Here is a 12,514-nt window from a genome sequence, read left to right on the forward strand (position 1 = left end):
AGCTCTATGGCAAACTCAACTTTTCGCTCAGGTGGCATACCTGGTAGGTCCTTTGGGAACACATCTGGGAACTCAGACGCAACCTTGATAATCTCCAGTGGATCTGCTTCACTTCTATCAACAACCATCTGATAACAACTTCCTTTCTTTGGCTCAAGCGGGACTAACTCGGTCACCACTTCCTCTCCTAGTGGGGACATCAACTTGATTGTCCTCTTATCACAACTGATAACTGCCTGATACTTATCTAGCCAATTCATCCCTAGGATGACATCTATTCCCTGAGTACCCATTATTATGCGATTAGCAAGAAACGTTATACCCCTTATTTCCACACTTACATTCAAGCAAATGTTATCGGTTCGAATTCTACCACCGGCTGAGTCAATTTGAATGGGTGTTGACATGGTAGTTATTGCAAGATTATGTGCTTCTACCCATGATGCAATAATGAATGAATGTGTTGCTCTAGTATAAAATAATACTTTTGCAATATGGGAGTCGACCAGAAACATACCTACTATCATGTCGGGGGTTTCCTGAACTGCTTCAGCCTCCAAGTGGTTCAGTCTCCCATGATTGTAGCGTGGTTGAGAGCAGTTGCCTGCTCCAGGCTGCGACACATTCTGCTTTGCTGGGGCGCTAGGGCCTGACTACTACTGGGCTGCCTTCTTAGGACATTGCATCACCCTATGGTCTTGCTCTCCACAGTGGAAACATGCTCTGCTTCTGCCTTGAACTGGTGCTGCTTGACTGTTCTGGTTGGTTGCTGGGGCGGGAAGACGAGGTGCCTGCTGATTCTGCCTCTGGAACTGACCTCCTCCTAACTGATTGTGCTGACGATTCTGCTGCTGGTACTGAGGGTACTGCCTTTGAAACTGTTGCTGAGGCGGGCGCTGATTCTGCTTGAACTGCTGAGGCGAGTTGCTTGAGAAACGGGGGCGATTGCTGTTTCCACGCTGAGGTCCACTGATCTTACGCTTGCGATCCTCCATTTCTTTGCGCTTCCTCTCTGTCATGATTGCTCTGTCAATCAGGTGCTGAAATGTGGGGAAGGTATGATTCATCAGCTAATACTGCAGAGGGTCGACCAAGCCTCTCAGGAAACGATACTGCCGCTTGGCGTCGGTGTTGACATCTTTAGGAGCATAGCGAGACAGCTGCAGAAACCTGTCTCGGTACTCACTAACAGACATTGACCCTTGCTTGAGTGCCACGAACTCCTCCTTCTTCACTGTCACCAGACCTGCAGGAACATGGTACTGACGGAAGCTATCTCTAAATTCTTCCCAGGTGATGGCGTCGGGGTTGGCATGGGTGGCGAGATAAGACTCCCACCAAGACTGAGCTGCTCCTCTCAACAGACGGGGACCATACATAACTTTCTCCCTGTCATCACACTGAGCGGTGTGCAATTCCCGCTCCACAGTACGCAGCCAGTCTTCAGCATCCATGGGGCCAGAAGAGTGAGCGAACACTGGAGGATGACCTCTCATGAATTCAGCACGCTTGTCCCTGGACATCGGAGGCTTCTGAGGCTGAGGTGGTGGCTGTTGCTGCTGCTGAATGGCGGCCAGAGTCTGACCAATGGCTTGAACTGCCTGAGTCTGCATCAAGAACATCTACTCGATGGTCATCGGGGGTGGTGGTGGCAGTTGCTGTTGCTGGGGTGCCTCATCCTGCGGGGCTGCATGCTCCTGCTGAGCACGCCTTCCTCCTCTGCGCCTGTTGTCTGACATCTGCAGAATGCAATCACACATCAGAACTGATCTTGCAAGCTTACAACATAAGAAAAGAGTATAGAATTCTTCCACAATACTGAACAGATGGACATCTTCACTGATCTCCAACACAGACCAACATAACTTCTTAGATAAATAGGAAAGTGGAATCAAAAGGCTTCCCAACTAGATAGCTAATTTCATTAACATTTAACGATAAACCAAGGTGCAGGGGATGCCCACACTCTAGTGATAGTCATTACAAAGATCCAAATTCAACATAGTTCATCATGACAAGCATAAAAGTACAGGATAAGCAAACTACCCTGTCTAACTAAGACTAACTGAAAGTAAGCCTAAGACTAAGACTAAGACTAAAACTTCTATATTTAAGCATCTATTATAGGACCCAACACTGACGATCTATGGTTCTAAATTTATCTTGGTCCTGCAGTCGGGGTCGCCATAAGCCTGGTGTCCACGCCGAGGTGAGCGGTACGGGTGCTGAGTCCCGACGGGAGCGGGGGAGCCATCCTCCAGGTGACGATGCTCCGCGCGCTCAGCCCGCAGCTAGGCGATCTCAGCATGAGCCCTACTCAGCTCGTCTAATGTATGGTCCAGCTCTGTGTTTAGCACGGCGGCTAGGTTGACTGTGCTGCTCAACCTAAGATTGTCCTCACCAACAGGTGAGACAATCACGCCTCCTGTGCTGCCAGATAGACGACAGGGGTAATACTTCAGGTTGAGACCATCAGCTACCCCGCCGAGCACTGAGCAGTAGTGCGAAAGCGCACGCCGTGCAGTATCTTGCATGGCCGCCTCAGCTGAGTCCCGCTCAGAGATAGAGTAGTGCTCTGAGCAGATATCCGCACCCCGAAGACTGTTCTCCGGACGGCGCACCAAACAGGTCGCCTCCCAGTGGTCCGGGTAAACCCCGCGACTGTGCTGGAAGACCACACATCGATATTCGATGGACCAAGTACACCGATCGAGTGCCTGGCGTAGCAGGGTGTCGAGCGCATCGTGGAAGTGACACCCGCGAGCAGCGTCGCGAGTGATGGGTCAAGCAACCCATCTTTCCGGCTCCTGGTCGGCTGAATCGTCGGTGCTGTGGCTCGAGCTACTTTCGCCGCCTCCGTCGTCTGGGTCTCCTCTAGTAGCTACTCCAGTGGCTGGGGCGCTCAGTGGTGGTGTAGGGGGCGCCTCCAGTAGGAGCGCAGGGGAGAAGCTCCTCACAGACTCTATCTCCTGCTAAAGCGAGAAAGAGGAGCCCTGCTGCTCCAGCTCCTGTCGTCGACGCTCCTGCTCCTCGTGCAGGCGGTGATGCAGCCTCTCCAAGTGGCTAGACTGACCAGCCACCGGACGCCGAAGCGGACGCTCCGCGAGATGAGAAGGCTAGAAAGGAATGACTGACTTTTGTGCAGTGTGTCTAAGACGAGCCATCTACAAAAGACACCGTAAGCATAAGAGTGAGAACAGAACTAATATGACCAGCAAGTAGACCATAAATAAATGAGGAATTAGAATAAAACAAAATTTTCAGCAAGGTATAATATATATAGTAGAACATAGGTTTGGTCGATATGACCAACTTTTTAAGGGGAACCAAAGTCAAGGTGATAATAGGGGTCTATAATCCTTAGAACGACCATTCTACTCTAGGTTAGCGGTCCTACAGTCAGCACGGCTTTGATACCACCTATGTCACACCGGTTTTAGAAGGCAAACCAAATGCGAACCATGTACGTGCTAGGATCAGCAATTCACGTACACAACAGTTACATAACTGGACATCATCACACAGTGCTAAAATAATAACATAAAGGGTAATAATATTCGATTACATCATAATGTCTGAGACATCCACATAGTCTTTAACAATAATCAAAGTGCGAAAACGAAATGTAGATACACGCGGCCTTCACAGGCAGCCGACTGGGGGTTGCCGCTAACCCACGCCTAAAACTCATCGTAATCTTGGAACTCCTGGAAGTCTTCTTTCACGGCTTCATCTTCTCCTGAGCAGTGGTTGCAACGCGGACAAGCTGGGGAAGGGGGGGTTTGGTGTGTAGAGCAAGGGTGAGTACACATCAACATACTCAGCAAGTGTCCTGTTTGGCTGTAGTGGACTAGCTTTATGTGGGGGTAAGTCAAGCAATTGCTTTTAGTTGGTCAGGTTATTATTTACTAGTAGAAAGCCAGGTTTTAGCATTAACCCAAGTTATTAACCCGATGTACCCTTTCCAAACGGAAAGAATACCACTTACCAGTACCATAGTCATAACCAAAACCATCATCCTCGTCACCACCTGTAAACCATACATCTCTGATCAAGTATCTCTAATCAATGAAGCTCCCTTGGCCGCTCATAACCGCGAGCACAACTCATATATCAGTTTCATAACACTTTGCAGAGGTTGTGCACTTTACCCACAAGCCGTGATTCCCTCTTGCCTCGGGCCGATCAAACCCTTAAACACTACCAAGGTGAATAGGCAGGGTCTCACTACGTAGCCTTTACAAAGATTTCCTGGGGTTGTAGCCGCCCGTCAGATTTCCTAAATGCACCGCACTCCTCCCGAAGGGGGCGAACCAACCTTGGCAGAGTTACACCGAGCCCCATTAACGGCATGACGGCGAAGCGAACTACACCCCAGTTCCTCTATTTACTCAACTAAGGGCGTCCCACTCCATGTTCATGGTTGCACTGTTTTCCCGGGCGGTCATCCAACGAACAGGTCCTTATGGAGAGGCACTCGAGGAACAGCTCGAGTCCCCTTAAGGGCCACAAGTACCATCATCATAATCAAAAGGGAAAATAGTGTATCATAGATAATCTCATCATGTTCATTGATTAATGTGAAGCGCTAGCATAAAGCTAAACCATAATAACCCAACCAGAATAGGTAATCAAGGACAAGATAGACAAAAGCTAGTCAATCCTTAGGTATAAACTGTGTAAATGAGGGGAATGAATTATAGAATTGTATAGGACATAGATGGGTCAAGGGACACTTGCCTCCACCAACCAGCTACTGCTCATGGGCTTCTCCTGCGAGTTCTTCGGACTCCTCAACCAGACCGTTATCTATGCGAGCGCAAACATACATCCATCCATTTGAATTAGGAAATAAACAATACACCATACAAGAGAGCAGATAAGTCAAATATGCATAAAATATGACATACGATTTTGCATTCGCAATTGCTGGAAAGAAAAGAAGGAAGGTATCGCAGTGGCTAAAGCTATAATCGAAGCGTATTACGGGTAGATGTATAATTAATCATTACTTCATCTAGTTCTACCTAGTTATACTAACAAGTATTAATCACATGCACTAATAGAGTTATAAGTATTTCCAATTGGTCGACATTAAACAAAGTCAATGATTAACTACATGAGATAACTAACGTGATCAATTTCTGAGTAGAGTTTCCATTTCATTAATATGAATAATGTGATCAACGCGCATAAAATACACGGGGGGGGGGGGGGGGGGGGGGTAGACGGGCACGGTGAGCCGCGCCAAAGCACCACGCGCACGCCGGGACCGAGCCACGGGCAGAGGGCAACGCGCGAGCCGAAGCCGCGCCGGGCCGGGGCCGCGCTGCGCAGGGCCACGCCGGAGTCGCGTTGTGCAGGGGCGCGCGCGCAGGGGCCGGGTGGGCAAGCCGCGCCAAGCAGGGGCGCGCGCCAGGGCGGTGGAGGCCGCGTCGGAGCCGGGGTGGAACGCCGGGGCCGGGCCGGGTGGACACGCCGCGCCGCGAGCAGGGGTGGGCGAGCACGGGCCGCCGCGGGGGAGGGTGCCGTGGGTGCGCCGGGCAGGGAATGGGGTCAGGGCAGGGGAGCCGGCGGGCGCGCCACCGCGCCGAGGGGCGCCGAGGCCGGGCGGGGGAGCGAGCCGAGCGGGCGAGGCCGGGCCGCGCGGCGACGGGACACCGGACGGGGGGAAGCCGCGCCGGGGCCGAGGGGCCGAGTGGGCGGGGGAGCCACACCGCGGCCGCGCTGGGACGCCGGGGGCGGGCGCGAGACGGGCGGGGGAAGCCACGCCGCGGGCGGGGCGGGACGCCGGGAGGGCGACCGGAGGGCGCCATGGCCGCGAGCCGAGGCGAACGGGGCTGCGCTGCTGGGACGAGCGCAAGGGGGAAGGAGCCCGGTCCGACCGGACGGCGCCAAGGCCGGGGAATGGAAGGAAGGAGGGGCTTACCGCGCGGGGCGAGGGCGGCACCGGGAGCGAGGTCGGGCGGGGGTGGGAGACGTGCGTGGGGGGGGGGGGCAGAGGGGAGAGAGAGAGGTTTGGGGAGGGGGTGGCTGACGGGCGGGGCCATCCAGGGAGGCGGCGGCGGCGGCGGTTCTAACCGCCCGCGCGCTAGGCGCGACGTGCATGGGGGGGGGGGGGGCTGGGCCGCGAGGGGGGGAGGCGGGGCAGGCCGTGCCAGGGAAGGGGGAAGGGAAAAAGGTTTTTCCTGTTTTTCCTAATCTATTTTCTAAATGCATGATTTCACCAATTCACTCAACAACCAAAAATAAATGGATGGTCCGGCATGGTGCAACAACCAAAAGATTTAACTCTAGGGTTTTACTTACACGAGGTCTCGAGCTAAATCTCGCTAGAATATTTGAAAAAGAACAAGGCATAGCGAGAAAAAAAAGAAAGAGGAAGGTAACGCCCGAATTTGGTGAGTGCTGGAGAAAGAAAAATTCAACTCTCGAATTCGAGGCGTTACAGGCCTCCTCTTCCCCAACGTCGGCCACAAATGTTTCATGGCCAAGGACGGCAAAAAGAAGAAGGTACAATCTAGAACCACCCCCAAGTATACAACATCTAGTGATGAGGGTTGTTCTAGTGAAGACGAAGATGATTTACTTACTCTTTTTTGCTAACCTCAACATGGAATAAAAAGAAAAATTGAATGAATTGATAGGAGCCATTCATGAGAAGGATGAACTCTTGGACAGCCAAGAGGAATTCCTTATTAAGGAAAATAAAAAACATGTTAAAGTGAAAAATGCTTATGCTCAGGAAGTAGAGAAATGTGAAAACCTCACTAAAGAGCTTAGCATTTTCCATGATTCAATTACGAGTCTTTGAAATGAAAATGCTAGTTTAAATGCTAAGATTGATAAATTGAATGATACAATTTCTAGCCTTAGAGATGAAAATGCTAGTCTAATTTCTAAGGTTAAAGATTTAAATGGTTGCAATGATTCCATTTCCTGTCTTAGAAATGAAAATGCCATGCTTAAATCTAAGATAGATGAATTAAATGTTTGCAAACCCTCTACATCTATTGTCGAACATGTTTCTATTTGTACTAGATGTAGAGATATTAGTGTTGAAGCTATTAATGATCACCTTGCTCTTATCAAACAACAAAATGATCATATAGCTCAATTAACAGCTAAAATCAATGAGCATGAAATTGAAAATGAAAAATTTAAATTTGCTAGAAGTATACTCTATAATGGGAGACGCCCTGACATTAAGGATGTCATTGGTTTCCAACAAGGAAGCAATGTCAAGCTTAATGCCCCTAAAAGATTGTCTAATTTTGTAAAGGGCAAGGCTCCCATGGTTCAGGATAATGAGGGTTACATTTTATATCCTGCTAATTATCTTGAGCATAAAATTAGAAAGATTCATGCTAAGAAATCTCATTCTGTTCCTCACCATGCTTTTATGTATAAGAATGAAGCTTCTAGTTCTAGGCATTCCACTCATAATAAAATGCCTAAAAGGAAAACTTCCACTGCATCAAATGAACATAACATTTCATTTAAAACTTTTGATGCATCATATATGCTTACTAACAAATCAGGCAAAGTAGTTGCCAAATATGTTGGGGGCAAACACAAAAGCTCCAAAACTTGTGTTTGGGTACCCAAGGTGCTTGTTTCTAACGTGAGAGGACCCAAGACTGTTTGGGTACCTAAGAACAAGGCCTAAAATTGTTTTGTAGGTTTATGCATCTGGAGGCTCAAGTTGGATAATCGATAGCGGATGCACAAACCACATGACAGGGTAGAAAAGGATGTTCTCCTCCTATGAGAAAAACGAAAATCCCCAACGAGCCATCACATTCGAGGATGGAAATCAAGGTTTGGTCAAAGGACTTGGTAAAATTGCTATATCACCTGACCACTCTATTTCCAATGTTTTTCTTGTAGATTCTTTAGATTACAATTTGCTTTTTGTTTCTCAATTGTGCAAAATGGGCTACAAATGTCTTTTTACAGATGTAGGTGTTACTGTCTTTAAAAGAAGTGACGATTCAATAGCATTTAAGGGAGTGTTAGAGGGTCAGCTATATTTAGTTGATTTTAATGAGAACACAGCTGAACTCAACACTTGTTTAATTGCTAAGACTAATATGGGTTGGCTCTGGCATCATCGACTGGCCCATTTTGGAATGAAGAATCTTCTTAAACTTCTAAAGGGAGAACACATTTTGGGACTAACAAATGTTCATTTTGAGAAAGACAGGGTTTGTAGCGCATGTCAAACAGGAAAGCAGGTTGGCGCCCATCATCCACACAAGAACATCATGACGACTGACAGGCCGCTCGAGCTACTCCACATGGATTTATTCGGCCCGATAGCTTACATAAGCATCGGCGGGAGTAAGTACTGTCTAGTTATTGTGGATGATTATTCTCGCTTCACTTGGGTGTTCTTTTTGCAGGAATAATCACAAACCCAAGATACCTTAAAGGGATTCTTAAGACGAGCTCAAAACAATTTCGGATTAAGGATAAAAAAGATAAGAAGCGACAATGGGACGGAGTTCAAGAACTCTCAAATTGAAGGCTTTCTTGAGGAGGAGGGCATCAAGCAAGAGTTCTCTTCTCCCTACACACCTCAACAAAATGGTGTAGTGGAGAGGAAGAATAGAACTCTACTAGACATGGCAAGAACCATGCTTGATGAGTACAATACTCCAGACTGGTTTTGGGCTGAGGCGATTAACACCTCCTGCTACTCCATCAACCGACTCTACCTTCACCGAATCCTGAAAAAGACATCATATGAACTCCTCACCAGTAAAAGCCCAATGTTTCATATTTTAGAGTCTTTGGTAGCAAATGTTTTGTTCTTGTTAAAAGAGGTAGAAAATCTAAATTTTCTCCTAAGGTTGTGGAAGGTTTTTTACTTGGTTATGACTCAAACACAAGGGCATATAGAGTCTTCAACAAATCCACTGGATTAGTTGAGGTTTCTTGTGACATTGTGTTTCATGAGACTAATGGCTCCCAAGTGGAGCAAGTTGATCTTGATGAGCTAGATGATGAAGAGGCTCTGTGCGTCGCGCTAAGGAACATGTCCATTGGGGATGTGTGTCCTAAGGAATCCGAAGAGCCTCCACAAGCACAAGATCAACCGTCATCTTCTAACCAAGCATCTTCACCTACTCAAGATGAGGATCAGGCTCAAGATGATGAAAATGAAGGTCAAGAGGATGAGCCACCTCAAGAGGAGGACAATGATCAAGAGGGAGACAAAGAAAATGAAGACAAGGAAGATGATCAAGAAATTTAGGATCAAAGACCGCCACACCCAAGAGTCCACCAAGCAATTCAACGAGATCACCCCGTCAACTCCATCCTTGGTGATATTCATAAGGGGGTAACCACTAGATCTCGAGTTGCACATTTCCTGTGAACATTACTCTTTTGTGTCCTCTATTGAGCCATACAGGGTGGAGGATGCACTAAGAGATTCGGCTTGGGTGCTGGCAATGCAAGAGGAACTCAACAACTTCACGAGGAATGAGGTATGGCATTTAGTTCCACGTCCTAATCAAAATGTTGTAGGTACCAAATGGGTATTCCACAACAAGCAAGATGAGCATGGTGTGGTGACAAGGAACAAAGCCCGACTTGTGGCCAAAGGATATTCACAAGTCGAAGGTTTGGACTTTGCTGAAACTTATGCACCCGTAGCTAGGCTTGAGTCAATTCGTATATTACTTGCCTATGCTACTTACCATGGCTTTAAGCTTTATCAAATGGACGTGAAAAGTGCCTTCCTCAATGGACCAATCAAGGAAGAGGTCTATGTTGAGCAACCTCCTGGCTTTGAAGATAGTGAGTATCCTAACCATGTTTATAAACTCTTAAAGGCGCTTTATGGGCTCATGCAAGCCCCAAGAGCATGGTATGAACGCCTACAAGATTTCCTTATCACTAATGGCTTCAAAGTCGGAAAAGCTGATCATACACTCTTTACTAAAACAATTGCAAACAATTTGTTTGTATGCCAAATTTATGTTGATGATATCATATTTGGGTCTACTAACAAACCTACCTGTGAAGAGTTTAGTAGGATCATGATACCAAAATTCGAGATGTCTATGATGGGGGAGTTGAAGTATTTCCTAGGATTTCAAGTCAAGAAACTCCAAGACGGCACCTTCATCAGCCAAACAAATTACATCCAAGACATACTTAAAAAGTTTGGAATGAAGGATGCCAAGCCCATCAAGGCACCCATGGGAACAAATGGGCATCTCGACCTCGACACGGGAGGTAAGTCCGTAGATCAAAAGGTATACCGGTCGATGATAGGATCTTTACTCTATTTATGTGCATCTCGAACGAATATTATGCTTTCCATATGCATGTGTGCAAGGTTCCAAGCCGATCCTAAGGAAGTTCACCTTAGGGCTGTGAAGAGAATCATGAGATACTTAGTTTACACTCCTAAGTTTGGACTTTGGTACCCCAAGGGATCCACTTTTGATTTAATAGGTTATTCCGATGCCAATTGAGCAGGGTGTAAAATTGATAGGAAGAGCACATCAAGGACTTGTGAGTTTCTGGGGAGATCCCTGGTGTCATGGGCTTCAAAGAAACAAAACTCAGTAGCTCTTTCCACCACCGAAGCCGAGTATATTGCTGTAGGCCATTGTTGCGCGCAATTGCTTTGGATGAGGCAAACCCTGAGGGACTATGGCTACAAATTGAGCAAAGTCCCTCTCCTATGTGACAATGAGAGTGCGATCCGCATGGCGGATAATCCCGTTGAACACAGCCGCACTAAGCACATAGACATTTGGTATCACTTTTTGAGAGATCACCAACAAGGGGGATATCAAAATTGCTTATGTTAGCACCAAAGAACAGCTAGCCGATATCTTTACCAAGCCTTTAGATGAGAAAACCTTTAGCAAACTTAGGAATGAGCTAAATATACTTGATACTCGGAGTTTTGATTGAATCATTGCACACATAGTTCATTTATATACCTTTGATCATATCTCTTTCACTTGGTACAAATGCATATTTCTTATTTATTTTACCAAGGCTACGACTAATGTGTTTCCAAGTATATTTCTATACTTAGTCATAGATTGAAAGGGAAATGGAGTATTCGGCGAAAACAAGGCTTCCACTCCACTCTAACTGTATCATTTACCCTTCGCCATGTAACACCCCAGGTGTTACCCAAGGCCCTGGCTCAATGCACAAACTTATGGCCTATTATCCCATGTAGTAAGTGGAAAGTAAAGGCACCCAAAGCTTTAGAACCATGGCTAAGCTAAGAAGTGATCATGATGGGAGAGATACCCTAACCTCCATGTATCTTCACCTATGAAAAAGGTTCTAAAACCCTAATTCCCCTCTTGAGCCATTAAACCCCAAACATTGGATTAAAGGGAAAAATTATGCAAATCAATTCATGAAATGAAACCTATACCAAAGATGAAGTACATTAATAAATCTACAAAATGTAGTAAGGGAAGTATTACAAGAAGGCCCAACAAAAACCCCAAATCAAGCCCCTAAGTGGAGAGCACACTAGAGCCATCCATTTTTCTCTAAGTCCAAAAATCAGCCCTAACCTAAAGATCAGAAGTGTTCACCCCTTTGCTGGCACCAAAACCACATGGTCCAAATAACAAAAAGTGGCCAAACTACCCAAGGGGCACCCCTGAAAAATTTGAAACCAAACCAGGGTCGTTTGACCTGGTTTGGCATCCATTTTGTCACGGGGTGAACAGTGCAGACATACAAGACTTGGCGCCACCATATCTTCCAAGCTAGGCCAGATCTCCCCTTGGAACTCACATGAACTAGATAGCTCTAGGTGCAGGGAAGAAATCTTACACAAGGCATATGGAAACATTCGCACATTTGGGACCTTTGCAGGCGCAAGAACTCGGGCAGATTAACACGGCCACGTGTTCGACGCGCCCTAGCAACGCCAGAGCATGCCCCGACGCTCGGCCCCGCGCTGCGTCGACCCCACGCCCACACCTGCGCTCGCGGCTATAAAGCCCACCCCGGTCTCGACCGTACGCCCCCGCTCACTCCCAACCCTGCCCGAGCACGAGTTCACCGGCGTTTGCCCAGAGAACGGCGTGCCAGCGGCCGTGCAAGCCCCGGCCATCGTAGACCGGCCACTCCAGCCGTCCTCCACCCCATTTGACCCTTCGGCTAGCTTCCCCAGAGCTCAGTGAAGCTTCTCGAGCCGCAGATTGGACACCACCTCACCGGAGACACCGGATCGACGTCGCCGGACTTCAATCGGCCGCCATCACACGTAGATCGAGCCACACGGTAAGCCATTCGTCGGTTCCTTGTGCCTACGACATCCTTGACCTCTAGTGAAGCTCCCCGTGCCATTTAATTGAACTATACCGCCGTGAGCAGGCTGGAGCACACGCCGCCGACGAGCCCGACCGCCTGCGCACGCGGCCAGCCCTATTTCGGCCATCACCGTCGGTGATCCGCCCCTCGACGTGACCGCCAGGACCTCCCGGACCTCACCTGGCCCTCCACCGGACCTCTC

Source organism: Zea mays, chromosome 3, assembly GCF_902167145.1.
Source record: "Zea mays cultivar B73 chromosome 3, Zm-B73-REFERENCE-NAM-5.0, whole genome shotgun sequence".
NCBI classification, from domain to species: Eukaryota; Viridiplantae; Streptophyta; class Magnoliopsida; order Poales; family Poaceae; genus Zea; species Zea mays.